Source organism: Mauremys mutica, chromosome 1 (genome assembly GCF_020497125.1).
Source record: "Mauremys mutica isolate MM-2020 ecotype Southern chromosome 1, ASM2049712v1, whole genome shotgun sequence".
Taxonomy (NCBI): Eukaryota; Metazoa; Chordata; order Testudines; family Geoemydidae; genus Mauremys; species Mauremys mutica.
Window position 1 is genome coordinate 68,525,025 of NC_059072.1, and position 13,075 is coordinate 68,538,099.

Here is a 13,075-nt window from a genome sequence, read left to right on the forward strand (position 1 = left end):
AAAGTGGATTACTTCAACTGACTTAACCCCCATGCACATTCTCATTCAAAATTAAAGTGGTCTTAATTCAGTTTTCTCAATTATCTTCCAAAGTCACTTAAATTCTTGTCCACACAGGGGTTTAATGCAGTTTAACTAACCTACTTTTAATTCACATCTTTAATTAATTTGGTTTAACCTTTGTGAGTGTCCGCGTGTGGGGACATGCCATTATGAAATGTGTGGCTGACGCCAAACTCAGAGGAGTTGCAAGCACTTTGAAGAACAGTATTTGAATTCAAAATCTTAATAAACTGGAGAATTGTTCTGAAATCAATAAGATGAAATTCAGTGAAAACAAATGCAAAATAGTGCACTTAGGAAGGAAAGATCAAATACACAAATACAAAATGGGGAATAACTGGCTAAGCAGCAGTACCGCAGAAAAGGATCCGCTGGTTGTAATGGATCACAAATAGAAAATGAGTCAACACTGTGCTGTTGTTGTGAAAACAGCAGATGTCATTCTGGGATGTATTAATGGGAGTGTTATATGTAAGACAGGTGACAATTGTCCTGCTCTACCCAGCCCTGGCGAGGTTTCAGCTGGGGTACTGTTTCCAGTGTTGGGCACCAGTTTTTAAGAAAGATATGAACAAACTGGATAGAGGCTAGAGGAGTGCAATAAAAATGATTAACCTGACCTATGAGGAAAGGTTGACAGAATTGGGCATTCTAGACTCAAGAAGAGAAGGATAAGCAGGGACATGATAATAGTCTGCACATATGGAAAAGGTTGTTCTTCTTCGAGTGATTGCTCATATCGATTCCAATTAGGTGTGTGTGCACACCGCATACACAGTTTGCTGGAAAGTTTTTCCCCTAGCAGCATCCATCGGGTCGGCTCTGGAGCCACCTGGAGTCTTGGCCTTATGGCCCCGAATATAGGGCCCTGCCGACCTGCTGCCTCTCCAGTTCCTTCTTACTGTCAGTGATGGTCGTCGGAGCATTTCATCTCTTGTGTTCAACGAGCAAGCCTTTAGCATAGTTTTCTGTAAATAGTTAAAGATAATTTAAAATAAAATGTAGTTAGTTAGTTAGACATTTGGACTTGAGATACTGGGGGTGTTTCCCACCCCCATTTCTCGGACCCAGGGATTTAAGCCATGTGGGGTTTGCCAGAAGCCTATGTCCAAGGGCAACTCACACTCGGCTTGTCTAAAGTGCTTGGGGGAGTCCCATCAAGTGGACAAGTGCAAGATCTGTAGGAGCTTTCACCCCTACACAAAGAAAGAGAGGGACCACAGACTAAAGTTATTGCTAATGGAAGCAACTCTCCACCCTCAATCTGAGTTGAGCTCCGTGGACACGGCATTGGGCTCCTCAGCATTGGTGCACAGCCTGCTGTCTTCGGTCTGGGAAGCACCAAGGAAGGATTCTGGGGTCAAAGACCCTTGGCACCGGCATTCCCCAGCACTGAGCACAGCGTGGGCTCAATCTTGGCTCCGCTCACAGTCTCCTATCCTGAAGAAGAAGCACAGAAACATTGATAGAAGGCATTCCCCTTCTCACGCATGGGAACATTAACCACCCCAGGGAGAGAGACTGGTGCAAGACTGCACCTCCCCTCCAACTCAACAGCCAGCAACGTTGACTCCTGGCCCATGGAAGGACTGTTGAGTCCGGTGCCACCGGAAGAGACCCAGGTGGAGGATTTGGACCCCCCTTCCACACCTGAGACTTATGAGGCAGCACAGGACCTGATAACACTGACAGGTCCGCACTCCCCCGACCACGGTGTGACTGCACTGATCCCGAGGCCCCAAACGACTCAGAGGCCACTGGTGCAGTCCAGGGGCAAGCCGGCTATGACTCGACAACGATCCACATCGCCTCAGCACCGATCCCCAGCACCGCCAGCCCCAGCCCCTGAATAACATGGTATCTGGGTTGACCAGGCAGCCACCAGGCCCAGGGCAGACCTTTTGAGGATGTGCCTGAGAGCATTGTACCAACCTATCAACTGGATCCTTCTTCCCTGTTTTCAGAATGTCTATCCCATTTCTATCCAGCGTGGTCCCAAATCACCTCAGACTGTTGGGTCCTCTGCATGGTAGAAATGGGATATTCTCTCCAATTCTCCTCGCCCTCCTTTCTACTCCCCTTCCCTGTCCCTCTTCAGGGACCCTGCTCATGAGCAACTTCTCATTCAGGAGGTACAAACCCTCCGATTGGGGGGGCTGTGAAGGAGGTTCCGCTGGAGCTCAGGGGAAAGGGGTTTTACTCACGATATTTCCTAATACCGAAAGCAAAAAGGGGCCTCAAACCCATCTTGGACATGCACAATCTCAACAGGTTCATGAAGAAACTAAAGTTTCAAATGGTCTCTTTGGCCACTATAATTCCATCCCTGGATCCAGGAGATTGGTATGCCGCTCTCGATTTGAAGGATGCATACTTTCACATTTTCATAATCCTTCTCCACAGGTGCTTCTTAAGGTTTACAGTCAGGAGTTCCCACTGCCAATTCACAATACTACTATTTGGCCTATCATTGGCACCTTGGGTGTTCACCAAATGTATGTCCATCGTGGCCGCTTTTCTGAGGAAAAGGCAGGTTCAGGTATTTCCTTACCTAGATGACTGGCTAGTCAAGGGTTGGTCCAGAACACAAGTGGATCAGTATGTCTCCCTCATAAGATCCATTTTCAATCCACCTAAACACTCAAAAGTCAATGCTCACCCTTACTTAGAGAATAGAGTTCATGGGGCAGTGCTAGACTCAACAAAGGCCAGAGTGTTCCTGCCTCAATCCCACTTCCAGGCCATTCATGACATCATACAGGACCTCAAACGATTCCCTATAATCACAGTAAGGAGTTGCTGAAAACTCCTAGATCACATGGCATCTTGCACGTATGTAGTGCAACATACGAGGCTCAGACTCAGACCTCTCCGAGTGTGGCTAGCATCAGTGTATCGACCAAGCAGGCACAGTCTAGACATCATCATTATCCTTCCACCAGAGGTTCTCACGTTTCTTCACTGATGGCTCGACCCGTACTTGGTGTGCACAGGGGTTGCGTTTTCCATACCCCATCCATCCCTATGTCTGACCACCAATGTCTTGGCTATGGCATGGGGGGCACACTTTAGGGAGCACAGAACCCAGGGCCTCTGGTCTCAGTAGGAACTGATGCTTCACATCAATGTAAGGGAGCTCAGGGCAATCTGACTGGCATGTCAGGCCTTTCGGCCTCTCCTGGAGGGCAAGTGCACATCGGTCCTGACAGACAATACAACTGCAAATGTTTTATATCAACAGACAGAGGGAAACACGCTCCTCTCCCCTGTGTCAGGAAGCCCTCAAGCACTGGGAGTTCTGCATAGCACACGCCATACTTTTGGAAGTGTCCTATTTCCAGCGTCGCAGAACAAACTAGCAGATCACCTCAGCAGATCTTTTCAATATCACAAGTGGTCTATCTGTGTGGATGTAATAAACAATATCTTCCAGCGGTAGGGAGTTTCCTAGATCAATCTGTTTGCCAGAAGTGCCAACAGGAAGTGCCTACAATTCTGCTCCTTCCTGAACCACAGCCCGGATTCATTGGCAGACATGTTTCTGCTTCCATGGAAGAACTGCCTGTTCTACGCGTTCCCTTCTATACCGCTGATTCACAAGGTGCTCCTCAAATCCAGAGTGGCGGTGTGACGGGTTGGATCACGGAAACCCCCCTGGGAGCTGGCAACTGATGTGCCAAGACTACCTCTGCTCCTGTTTTCTCTGCCAGCTCAGGATTCCAGTACCCTGTCTTGCTGAGCCAGACACTCCTGTCTGCTGCAACAAGACCCAGGGTCTGAATTACTTGCCCCAAAGCTGCAGGTTTACCTGAAAACAGCTCACAGAAGTATGCTTGTCTTTAGCGCTCAGATGCCCAACTCCCAATGGGGTCTAAACCCAAATAAATCCGTTTTACCCTGTATAAAGCTTATGCAGGGTAAACTCATAAATTGTTTGCCCTCTATAACACTGATAGAAAGAGATGCACAGTTGTTTGCTCCTCCAGGTATTAATACATACTCTGAATTAATTAATAAGTAAAAAGTGATTTTATTAAATACAGAAAGTAGGATTTAAGTGGTTCCAAGTAGTAACAGACAGAACAAAGTAAGTCACCAAGCAAAATAAAATAAAATGCGCAAATCTATGTCTAATAAAATTGAATACAGATAATCTCACTCTCAGAGATGCTTCAGTAAGTTTTTTCTCAGACTGGACACCTTCCAGGCCTGGGCACAATTCTTTCCCCTGGTACAGCTCTTGTTCCAGCTCAGGTGGTAGCTAGGGGGTTCTTCATGATGGCTCCTCCCACTTTGTTCTCTTCCACCCCTTTATATATCTTTTGCATAAGGCGGGAATCCTTTGTCTCTCTCTGGGTTTCCACCCCACCTCACTGGAAAAGCACCAGGTTAAAGATGGATTCCAGTTCATGTGACATGATCACATGTCACTGTAAGACCCCAAGCCTTCATTCCTCCCAGCCTGACTCACAGGAAGGCTTGCTTGCAGACAGCGCCCCAGTCAATTGTCCTCGTTGATGGGAGCCATTAAGATTCCAAACCACCATTAATGGCCCACAAATCTGACATCAGGAATTATAACATTCAAAAACCAGTAGGAGAACACTTCAATCTCCCTGGTCACTCAATAACAGACTTAAAAGTGGCAAATCTTCTACAAAAAACCTTCAAAAACAGATTCCAGCAAGAAACTGCAGAACTGGAATTAATTTGCAACCTGGACACCATCAAATTAGGCCTGAATAGAGACTGGGAATGGATGGATCACTACGGAAACTAAATCAATTTGTTAGTCTCTAAGGTGCCACAAATACTCCTCATTTTTTTTTTACAAAAACTAATTTCCCCTTGCTAAATACTCATACCGTCTTGTTAATAGTTTCAAATGGGCCACCTTGTTTACATTGGCCTCATTAATACTACAAAAGTGATTTCCATTCCTTCTTGTCAACTGTTGAGAATTGCCTACTTCCAAGTTAAATTGAATTGGTTCACTAACACTGACCCCCCACTTGGTAAGGCAACTCCCATCTTTTCATATGCTGTGTATTTATACCTCCCTACTGTATGTTCCACTCCATGCATCTGATGAAGTGGGTTTTAGCTCACGAAAGCTTATGCCCAAATACATTTGTTAGTCTCTAAAGTGCCACAAGGATTTCTCACTGATATGCAATTGCAATTCCTATTTCTATGGGCAGGGTTGGCCTCAGGCATTTGGGAGGGTTATTCAGATGACTCTGGGATACACCCCAAAACTGACACACATTAAAAGTGTGTGTGTGTGAGATTCTCTCTCTCTCTCTAGGGCCCACCCCAGACTTTTGTTGCAGAAGTGTAGCCCAGTTGCTTGATCCTTTCAACCTTAGAGACGTGATTGCATCAGTTTGTTGTCAAGGCTAGCTTCACAAGGAAAACAGCTAGAAACTCTTTTTAAAGAAAGCTGGGATTCTCCATCACAAGCCTAAAGGCTGACTCTGTTATCAAGAGGCTTATGCAAGCCCCCATGAGCCCCTCCAGCTTAGTGCTGTGGATTGAAAGAGAAGACAAAAAGAAAAAGAAAGAGAAAAAGAGAGAAAGAAAAAAGGAAATATATTTTTCTTTCCCTTCTAATGTTCCAAGATTCATCCTCATTTTTCCCTAAAGGGTTTTTTTAAAGCATTATCTTCATGGCCTTGCACTTGCTGGGAGTGTAGAACTTAAACAATCCTAAATTCCCTATGGCTACTATCTGTCAATGCCTGCTTCGGCATCCCCTGGTTAAGACAGCATGGGATGGCTTTGATTCCCTTTCTTCTTCCCTCTTTATTATCTATTGCTTCACTTCTGATCGCAAGGTGTGTCGCCCTCCTGGTGCTGTGAGTGAGATTAAGCAAAGGCTCCCCACCAAATGCTGTAGAGTCTGAGACTGCTATAATTGGTATTATTTCCAATACCAAAAACCGCCCCCAAAACCCTAGGTAGCAGCAGAGGATCAATGCAAACAAAGCAGGAAACATCAATCCATGGAGCACTAGCTTAACCGGGATAGATGTTACTGAAAATAAAGGGCTCAATCCTGCAAATTGCTGAACACTTCCTTGCAAGTTGTTGAGAGTCCTCAAGTTTGACTGAAGCCAGCACCCCACGGGATCAGACAGACCTGTAGTTAGTAAGCCGAGGTGAAAAACAAACAAAAGTTATGATGTATATTTTAAAGTAGTGTCCTGTCAATAAACGTACATTCAGCAGTAGTTACATTATAGAACAGTCCTATATAACTGGCCTTGTGGTACATAATACACTAAAAATGACAGGCTTAAAAACAAACCCTCAGGAAAGAATTAGCTGCCCTACCAAGAAGAGTATGTGTGTATGTGTGTGTATTTTGAAGTTGAATTGAGAGAATGTTTCTTCTTTCTTTATTAAAACATTTCCTGCAAAGCTGGGAACAGAGCATTAGGGGTGCGGGAGCCAATTCAGAAGTTCTGCCTTTCCCTGGTACAGTGCAAAGTGCAGATGAGCGGGGACTAGGAGGAGACTGAGATGTCTTTCATTAGGTACATATTCATGAGTGTGAGCCAGTTGGGAGTGCGATTGTGAATTTCATCCAGCACTATGATTCCACGGGGTTTGGATTGGTTAAGACACCCTTTTCCCTGAAACTGCCTTTGAGGACCAAAGGTTCAGGGTTGGGAGGTTGCAGAATAGGGTTGGTAATGCTAGTATTGACAGCAGTGTAACATCCTGGTACCTACTATTATAATTGCTGCGACCTTTAAGTTTGGGTAGCTGCATTTCAGTAGTTCAGGCTGTGACCATTTATTCTATCAAAATTCTCACTTTGAAGTTCTAAACATAAATAAACAGATTCATAGACTTTTAAGGCTCGAAGGGAGCATCATGATCATCTATGCCCATCAGCGATCCACATACCAGCTGCTTAAGGTGCTTAGGTAAAGGTCACATAAGTGACAAGTGCCATATCTGCAAGTCCTTCAAACCTAGGATGAAGACAGAGTGCTCCTAATGGAGTCAGCACTCACTCTGGCACCGGAGCAGCAGTCCGACTCTGCACCGAGCACTGTGGCCTCTGTGTGGTTTCCCTCCATGGCTCCGGTCAAGAAGCTGACTAAGACTCTGAAGGGAAGATCTCCTACCTCCTGCAAGGGAAAGGAGAGGGGAGGGGGTGAGCCAAGACACATCTCATGCAGCTCAACATCCCCCTTGGGAGGTCGGGCTCCCACTCAAGTCAAGCGGTGCAGCCCACCCATGCCATGCCTGCGACTCCAGATAGTGGTGCAGGCCCCAGCCAGCTTCAGGTGCCATCGATGCCCGAAACCCTTCAAGCAGCTTAGGAGATCCCGATGCTCTCGGTGCCGCCCTCACCGGCTCCTGTGGTAACCTAGTCTCGGGGAAAACCTGTGTTGGGACCTATGTGTGTGTCCCTGCCTCAGCAGTACTGTTCCTCATCAAGAGGGACATCTGGCCATCGTTCGCCCATCTGTAGCCATCACGCCTCAGGACTGGAGAGGCAGGCTCAGTGGAGCCCTCTTTGGTCCCCACACCAGGGGCACCGATCGAGGGACTCGAGGTGTACTTTGCTTGTAGATTGGCGTAGAACCTCTGAGGCACTTGGCACCTGGCAAGAACTCTGGGACCAAGGCCTGGGACTGATCCAGGGACCCGTCTCCAAAAGAAAGTTGCCCTACTCAGGATGATCCTCCTACAACCAACTCGTAGTAGCTCCTGGTCTTGTTCGACGTTCCGGTACCGGTCGAGTAGCGTGAGGCGTGGATCACTGGGTATCCAATGCAGATCCGTGAAATGCCATTGATCCCCGAGAGCCCAACCAAGACAGTCTTGGCTTCGGGACGCAGCGACCGGCACTGGTCGGATGAGAGCCACCACTTAGCCCGATCCTGGACACCCAGGGCCAACTGCTCCGCTGGTAGCTCCAGCTCGGAGCGAGGTTCCCTGACTGTGGGACAAGCCACGGTACCGATTATCAGCACATTATCAGCTCCGAAATCTGTCTGATGGCCCCAAGCGCAGTGGCCGGTGCTATGGATACCATGGAATCCTTGGGGGTGCACCCAACCTTCCCAGGCTGACAGATCGGTGTTGTGAGCCTTGGAGAGGCCAGCGGCCTTGGTATCCCATCTCCCTCTGGTGCTGGAGTCTTCAGGGTGGTAAGACCCCACAGGTCCAGGAGGACCCAAGGGAGCAAGCTGCTGGACCACCAATGGACGAGGAGGTTCCCGTGGCACTGGCATTGTCTTCATTGTCACCAGACGAGGCTATCACAGGGCCCCCTCACCCAGTGCCTCAGGAAGATGCCAAGGCGCACCAGGAACTTTTGAAGAGGGTCACGTCTAACTCAGTCTTCAGGCAGGGGAAATGGAAGAGCCCTTGGACTCTCTGTTTGATGTCCTCTGCTCCACGGCTCCTGCACGGTGGCTCTAACCCTTCATGAAGGGGTTTCTAAGATCACTAATGCCCTGTGGAAGATCCCCTCTTTCCTGGTCCCTATCTCTAAAAGGGGCAAATGTAAGTACTTTGCGCCAACCAAAGGGCATGAGTATTTATACTCCCACCCAGCCCCCAATTCCCTTGTGGTCGAGGTGGTTAACCACAAGGAGAGACAGAGACAACCCGGGGCCACCCCCAAAAATAAAGACTTGAGGAGGCTGGATCTTTTCAAACGTAAGGTTTATTCATCTTCCAGCCTTCAGCTGAGAGTGGCAACCTCCAAGCCCTCCTTGGCCGATATGACTTTAATATGTGGCAAGTCATGGCAAAGTTCGAAGGGTCGCTCCTTGATGCTTCAAAGAAGGAGTTCCAAGCGATCCTTGATGAGGGCATGACCGTGGCCAGGGCAGTCCTCCAGGCGGCGTCAGATGCTTTGGATGCTGCTGCCCACACCATGTCTTCTGCTATCTCCATGCGGCAAGCCTCTTGGCTGCTCCTCTACGGGTTGTCTACCGAGGCTCAGCAGTCAATGCAGGACCTGCCCTTCAATGGCTGGGCCCTATTTGCAAACAGACAGAAAATTGCATGGCCTCAAAGACTCCCGCACCACCCTAAAGCCCCTGGGTCTTTACGTCCCAGCCCTGGCACATAAGCAATTCAAGCAGCAGTCTTAGGGCCGGGGAGTCAGCCTTGGCAGGATCAGCCCTATAAATAAGCCCGCCCGAGCCACCCTCCTCCACCCTCTGCTAAGTTGGGCTTGACCTGTAATAAGCAGGTGGCCAAACTGTGATTTTGAGGGTGTGCCTGAGGGCGACCTATCAGACTATTCCCCGGATTCATGCTTCCCTATGTTCTCCAACCACCTCTCCCTCTTCCTCCCTGCCTGGATGGCTATAACCTCTGAACGATGGGTCCTAAACTCAGTGGAACAGGATTATATCCTCCAGTTCTTTTTTATCGCTCCCCCCTTTCCACCTGCCTTCCCCAACCCTCTTCAGGGGCCCCTCTCACAAGAGTCTACTCACGCAGGAGGTAAAGGGGTTACTACAGCTGGTTGAGGTGGAAGAAGTTCCTCTTGAGTACAGGAACAAGGGGTTCTATTCCCAGTACTTTTTAATCTCAAAGGCCAAGGGCGGTCTGCTTCCAACCCTGGACCTGCGAGACCTCAACAACTACCTAAAGAATTTAAAATTCTGCATGGTTTCCCTGGCTTCTATTATCTCCTCCCTGGATCTGGGAGACTGGTTTGTCACCCTCGACTTGAAGGATGCATACTTCCACATAGTGATCTTTCAAGGACACAGACGATACTTCCAGTTTACGGTGTGGCCCCACTACAACCAGTTTTCGGTCCTCCCTTTCGGCCTGGTGACAGCACCGAGAGTGTTTACCAAGTGCTTGTTGGTGGTAGTGGCTTACCTAAGGCTCCAGGGTATCCAGATCTATCCGTACCTTGATGACTGGCTCATCAAGGGCAGCTCCAGGTCTCAAGTCCAAAGGGATGTTGCGGTGCTTCAGGACACATGCCACTCTCTGGGCCTACTGGTAAATGACAAAAAGTCAACGTTCGTTCTGGTGCAGAGGATAGAGTTCACTAGAGCAGTCCTTGACTCGACCTGCACCAGGACGTTCTAGCTGCTGGAAAAAGGTTCCACATGTTGACGAACCTCATTGCAGAAGTCTCTGCGTTCCCTCTGACTACAGCCAGAGTCTGTCTGCGCCTCCGGGGTCACATGACAGTGTGCACTTACGTGGTCTGCCATACCAGGCTCCGGATGTGGCCGCTGAAACAATGGCTAGGGAAGGTCTATTCCCAGTCTAGAGACCCTTGTAAAAGATGGTTACCATTCCCCAGGTGATATTTACCTCACTGCGATGGTGGACTGACTGCAGAACAGTTCTGGAGAGGGTTCCGTTTGACATCCCCCATCACTCCTTCGACTTGGTGTCGGACGCCTTGGACCTCGTCTGGGGTGTGCATCTCGGTGACCTCCAGACACAGGGGATGTGGTCCCCAGAGCAGGCGAAGTTGCACATAAACATCAAAGAGCTCCAAGCAGTCCAGCTGGTGCATGGAGTCTTCCTGCCCCACCTGTTGGGCAAGGTGGTACGAGTCCTGATGGACCACACAGCCTTGATATTCTACATCAACAGGCAAGGGGGAATGCGCTCATCGTCAGTCTGTCGAGAGGCACTCTGTCCATGGGATTTCTTCTGCATCAGCCACGAAATCCACCTGGAAGCTTGTCACGTTCCTGGTGTCAAGAATACGCTGGTGGACCCGCTCAGCAGGAACTTCTCCTCTCACCACGAGTAGTCGCTTTATCCAGAGGTAGCCTGCATGATCTTCCAAAGGTGGGGAACTCCCCAAGTGGACCCGTTCGCTACCAGACAGAACAGGAAATGCCATCGGTTTTACTCTCGGCAATGTCTGAGCAAGGGCTCCTTCCTCCTGTCATAGTCAGAGAGCCTGATGTACGCATTCCTTCCAATTCCACTCATCGGCAGGGTCCTGGCAAAGATCTAGCGAGACAAAGTGCAGATGGTCGTGATCGCCCTGGCATGGCCTCGCCAACATTGGTTCGGCAGGCTTATGAGCTTGTCAGCAGCCCCTCCCTGGCCTCTGCCCAACTGCCTGGACCTGCTGTCACAGGACCACGGCTGGCTCCTACACCCCAACCTCGAGTCCCTCCACCTCTCGGCATGGATGCTGCGTGGCTGAACTCAGAGGAACAGACCTGTTCAGAAGCAGTCCAACAGGTCCTCCTGGGGAGTAGGAAGCCCTCAACCAGACTGACTTACCTGGCCAAGTGAACGAGGTTTTCCTGCTGGACGTCTGAATGGGGCATCTCTCCCTCACGTACTTCCATACAGGCTGTCCTGGACTACCTGCTCCATTTGAGGAACCAGGGCCAAGCACACTCTTCCATTAGAGTGCATCTATCGGCTATCTCCGCTTTTCACCTGCCAATCCAAGGATAGATGGTGCTTTCCCATGACATGATAGTCTGATTCTTGAGAGGGCTTGAGAGACCTCTTCCTGTAGGTGTGGACTCCTGTCCTGCAGTGGGATCTTAACTTAGTCCTCTCTAGGCTCACCAGCCTGCCCTTTGAGGTGCTGGGTTTCTGCTCCCTTTCCCACCTGTCATGGAAAGTCATGTTCCTGTTGGCAGGGACAGCTGCAAGACATGTCTCTGAAATTAAAGCCTTGACCTCAGAACCTCTGTACATGGTCTTCTACATTGATATGGTTCAGTTGTGGCCCCAGCTGTTCTTCCTGCCAAAGATGGTCTCCACCTTCCATATGAACCAGGACATCTTTCTCCTGGTGTTCTGTCCCAAACTGCACAAGACCAGTGAGGGAGAGGTGTCTTCATGCCCTGGACGTCCGGAGGGCCTTGGCTTTCTACTTAGAATGTACCAAGTCTTTCCAAAAATTGACTCAACTCTTCATCGCTACAGCAGATAGGATGAAGGGTCACCTGATGTTCTCGCAGAGGCTTTCCAATTGGATTTCCTCATGCATAAGGATCTGTTACGACCTGGAGGGGGTTCTGCTGCCATCGATTGTCAGAGCCCACTCTACGAGAGTGCAGGCGTCTTCGGTGGCCTTCCTGGCACACATCCCTATCCAGAACATCTGTAGAGCCACAACATGGTCCTCTCATTATGCCGTCGCTCAGCAGGGGTACTGCTTTGTAGTCACCTAATATGGAATGGACATGAGCAAGCACTTGAAGAAGAAAATAAAGTTACCTTTTCCGTAACTGGTGTTCTTTGAGATGTGTTGCTAATGTCAATTCCACAACTCACCCTCCTTCCCCAGTGTCAGAGTTTCCGGCAAGAAGGAACTGAGGGTGGGGGGAGCCGGTGGCATCTCTTATACGGTGCTATGCGGGCGCCACTCCAGAGGGTGCCAGAGCTGATCCCCTACGGATACTGCTGAGGGGAAAACTTCTGGCACCGGTGCATGGGGCGAGCACACACACCTAATATGGAATTGACATGAGCAACACATCTCGAAGAACACCAGTTACGGAAAAGGTAACTGTCTTTTCTTGTGCCAGTATTGGAATTTAACTTAAATAACTCCCTTCCATCCCTGGTATTCATCCCTCTCATGTATTTATAGAGAGCAACCATAGCTCCCCTTGGCCTTCATTTGGTTATGCTAAACAAGCTAAGTTCTTTGAGTCTCCTCTGATAAGATAGGTTTTCCATTCCTCCGATCATCCTAATAGTCTTTCTCTACACTTGTTCTAGTCTGAACTCATCTTTCTTAAACATTGGAGACCAGAATTGCACACAGTATTCCAGATGAGGTCTCACCAGTGCCTTGTATAATGGTACTAACATTTCCCTATCTCTACTGGAAATACCTTGCCTGAGGCATCCTAAGATTGCATTAGCCTTTTTCAGGGTTGCATCACCTTGGTAGTTCATAATCATCCTGTGATCAACCAATACCCCCTATGCTTTTCTCCTCCTTTGTCACATCTGATTGATAAGTCCCCAGCTTATAGCAAAAATTCTTGTTGTCAATACTTAAGTGCATGACCTT

The 13,075-nt window shown here is 48.8% G+C and overlaps 1 protein-coding gene across 1 annotated transcript in view; it reads left to right on the forward strand.

Annotated features, from left to right (window-relative positions):
• TRHDE (thyrotropin releasing hormone degrading enzyme) overlaps positions 1-13,075 on the forward strand; it is a 310,994-nt gene that overhangs the window by 106,682 nt on the left and 191,237 nt on the right. The gene's annotated exons all lie outside the window — the stretch shown is intronic.